We start from the raw sequence: 4,158 nt of genomic DNA, 5'->3' as shown, positions 1-4,158 counted from the left end.
TAGCAGGTGTACAGTATTTAGTTGGTGTCCAAAGTGCTCCAACAGGTATCAGAACTAGCTTTACGTGTTTACATAGCCCCACCTCATGTAGCATGGGTGGAGCTACCACTCAGCCTTTGTCTAATAGTTTAGCAAACAATACCTTTTGGATATGTACATCTGGGATATGCACATATGGATCTCAGAGAGATCTGTGGGACTGACTCAAATGTTTTTACGTCAGACAGTGCATCGGGACAGACAACGAAGAGGAGAACAGAAACATGGTCAGGAGATTCGTTGACTGGTCTGAGGATAACCAGCTCCAACTCAACATCAGCAAGACCAAGGAAACAGTGGCGGACCTCAGAAAGAACAGGAGGCCTACAAACCACATCACCATCAAGGGGGAGGAAGTTGTGATGGCGGACTCATACAAGTTCCTGGGAGTGCACCTGAACAACGAACTGGACTGGACTGAGAACACTGAGGCCCTCTACAGGAAAGGACAGAGCAGACTGTTCTTCCTAAACTGTCTTTACGTCATGAGACAGAGTGTTGTTGCGGCTCACATGTCGTTGCTTCAACATCTCCCCATCTCTGCTTCCTCTGGTTCCTCTGTGCACCCTGCGCCCAATCCCGCGCCCCGCCCTGTTCTTACTCTACGGGTTCCCCTGAGTTTCCACCTTCCACCACCGGGGCCGCGCTCTTCATCGCCATCGCCAGATCGCCATCGCCAGATCTTACCGTATGATCTGTCGGTAAAGTACAGCCAACAATAGTGCCTCTCTCCTGTCTCGTGAAACGTTTTTCCTTTTTGTCTCTCCAGACTCCCAACCCACCCAACACCACCCTTCCTGTTTTTGTGCCATTTTGTCTCACCATTTTTGTTATTACACTGCCCGCTGGGGCTTTTACTTCTTCTTTACATCTTCTGTCTCCAGTCAGCAATTGGGTCCAGAGCAAGCAAAGCCTAACAGAGTGTATGGTTTTCATGGTTTATTTCACAATAGTGAACTAAATAACACAATCATAAGTCATGAAAAGAGTTGATCTCAAGGTCTACAAAATGGCTAAAAAGAGCAACACATGCACATAGGACCATCACATGTAATCTACTTATATAAATTTCATACATTTTATGTGAAATCCAGTCATGTTCTAGAGCAGTCACGTCACTATCTGATACAACTGACAACTGATTTGGTCCTAAATGACATTATATCAATCATGAATAAAATACATCCGGCATTACCTCATTCAGTGACATATCCAAAGCCTTTAATACAGGGGGCAATGCATTACTTAACACTATTGTCCATTAGCCAGAGGGCATTCAATTGATTTAACGACTACCTGACTGGTAGAACGCAATGCATTAAAGTAGATGTCAGTTTCTAGACGTCACAAAAGGGGTCCCACAAGGGTTGGTATTAGGGCCTGTTGTTTTTACTTTTTTATCAACAAGATAAATATATGAGTATATGGTATAATATGCTTTTCTCCAGGAGCCACACATTTGTTTTCTAAAAATGGACTCTCAGTAAACTACCCTGTATAGACAAAGGATCAATAATAATATATTTATGTAATCCACACCCCATTCAGATAGACATGGAACCCTATGATGGTGACATCCATAACCACTGGACAGAAATGTAAACAAGGAAACCAAATGTGGTGACCAAGTAGAGACAGAAGTAGACCGTGTCGATGCGCCTGGCCACCCTCTCCCAGTAGCCAGGCTTCCCCTGGTCTCCTCCCCCCTCAGCAGAGCTCCGCTCCAGACGGACCCTCCGCACCGCCTCCAGGACCAGCTCCAGCACCCGGGGGTCACTCAGGCTCAGCCTCCCCCCGTCTGGAGCCCTCTTCCCTGGGCTAGCCTCAGCCTCCAGCCCCTTCTCAGCACAATCCTCCTGACCTCCAGTCTCAGAACCTGAAGAACCAAATCTGGCATGAGCACTGGTGCCATCATTCTCCCTCACAAGAGCTACATGATCCAGTATAATGGTCTCCATATATACAGTAGAGCAACTCAGAAACAGTTAGCTTCACCTGATTGGCAGCTGATCTCTCCCTGGCTCTCCCCACCAAAGGTACAAGCAGATCGCTGGGTCTGGCTGCCACTGTGCTGGGTGTCGGAGGTCTGGGGGTCCCGACCCACCCTGCTGTCCAGGTTCACCAGGTAGGCCACCAGCATGGTCTCCAGCAGACTGAAGCCCACCAGGGTGAAGATCACGATGCAGTACAGAGCTGGAGAGGACACACACATACATTATGGTCAGGAAAGTTCCGGAAAGTTCTGTTGTTAGCCTGATCAACCAGACTGACTGCTGCAGTGTTAATCTCTGGAATGTAAGATTGGCTGTGATTTGACCTCTGACCTATGAGGGGCAGCTTGTAGTCGGTGGAGGGAAGGATGTCGTTGAGCATTAGCAGCAGCACAGAGATGGACAGTAAGATGGTGACCTTGAATCCCAGTTTCTCTTCGCTGATGAAGAAGGATGCCAAGTCCAGAACCAGGAAGAAGCACAGAGGAAGCAGCAGGTTCATCATATACAACAGTGGCCTCCTATCAAAGGTGACCTGAATGGGAGGTAGGGAGGAAGGAAGGAAGGAAGGAAGGAAGGAAGGAAGGAAGGAAGGAAGGAAGGAAGGAAGGAAGGAAGGAAGGAAGGAAGGAAGGAAGGAAGGAAGGAAGGAGGGAGGGAAGGAAGGAAGGAAGGAAGGAAGGAAGGAAGGAAGGAAGGAAGGAAGGAAGGAAGGAAGGAAGGAAGGAAGGAAGGAAGGAAGGAAGGAAGGAAGGAAGGAAGGAAGGAAAGGAGGGAGGACGGGATGAAGTAGAGACATGGGCAAAAATGTAAGCTAACAATTCAAAGATTCCGAGTTATACATTATAGCCAAAGTCCTACACCAAGGGCCTCTATCAATAAAAACCAACTAACCACAAATGTTAATTCTAAACTTTAACTAGTTTTGCATATCCACAGAGATGCAGTTAAAAGTCTCTCGACAATTTGATGAGTGTCTGTTGATCAACCCGTTCAAAATAAAAGTCTGCAGATGTCTCCAATCGCGATGGTAGATTTTACAAATCCATCCCAGATATACAGTAGGGTATACCGTACCATGTATACTAGCTTGTCCCAGGCCTCGTTGTAATGGTAGAGCTTGGCCTTGGTGTAGTTGACATGTCGGAGCTCCCACTCTCCCTGGCTGACCGTGGCGCTCTCCGCAAACTCATTCAGGATGGAGGGAGTGGAAAAGGACTGCAGCACCAACACAGTGTCTGGGAAGACCAAGAGCAACATATGGGTTTGGGGTGCGTGTGTGTGTGTGTGTGTGTGTGTGTGTGTGTGTGTGTGTGTGTGTGTGTGTGTGTGTGTGTGTGCGTGCATGCTTGTGTGTGTGTCTCTATCGTTGTCCTACCTCTGTGCATTATGGATAAGAAGCTGATGTTGCAGCTCTGTGTATCGAAAGGGAACTTGTACAAGTCCATACGGCAAGTGGCCGTCAGTCTTCTACTCTGGATCATGGTCACCCAGCCGAAGTAGTACACGTTGGTATAGGAGCTTCCTGTGATGCTGCTTGAGTCTGAGATGCTGTGGAGCAGGACACACACACACACACGCGCACACACACACACACACACACACACACACACACACACATACACTCAAGTGAGTCAGTGGTCCGATCTCATGTTACTCTGAAGATGCCTTATTTGGTCCCTATACTCCTTGAACTTAGATCACTGATCTAACATGATGGGATTGGCCCAAACCCATCTTTCTTCAGCAAGGCTGTCGCCAATCAATTAATGTCAAGTTGCATATCTCATATGACAAAAGAAATGCACTTTCTCCTATTACAACTCGTCAAATTGCCTGGAATAGAGTCAGAGAGGTGCAAAACTAAGCTAAATGTTGAAAATCTTGGCAGGCCCCTTTAGGTGACGCACAGTATACTACAGATAGAACATACATTTCTGTTTTCTGTTTTGGAATTGAACCCACAATGTTATCTGTATGAGTGGACCCTAGTGGGATTTGAACCCTTAACCCTGCGTGTCGTGTGAACTAGTACTCACTCCTCCTGGATGGTAATGTCTGGGATCCAGAGCTTCTCTCTGGGAACTGCCACCCTGTCTATGCCACAGAACTCTGTGTTGTTCCAGGA

This window comes from Borostomias antarcticus (assembly GCF_949987555.1).
Source record: "Borostomias antarcticus genome assembly, chromosome: 14".
Lineage (NCBI taxonomy): Eukaryota > Metazoa > Chordata > Actinopteri > Stomiiformes > Stomiidae > Borostomias > Borostomias antarcticus.
Note: the sequence above shows the minus strand (reverse complement) of the source record.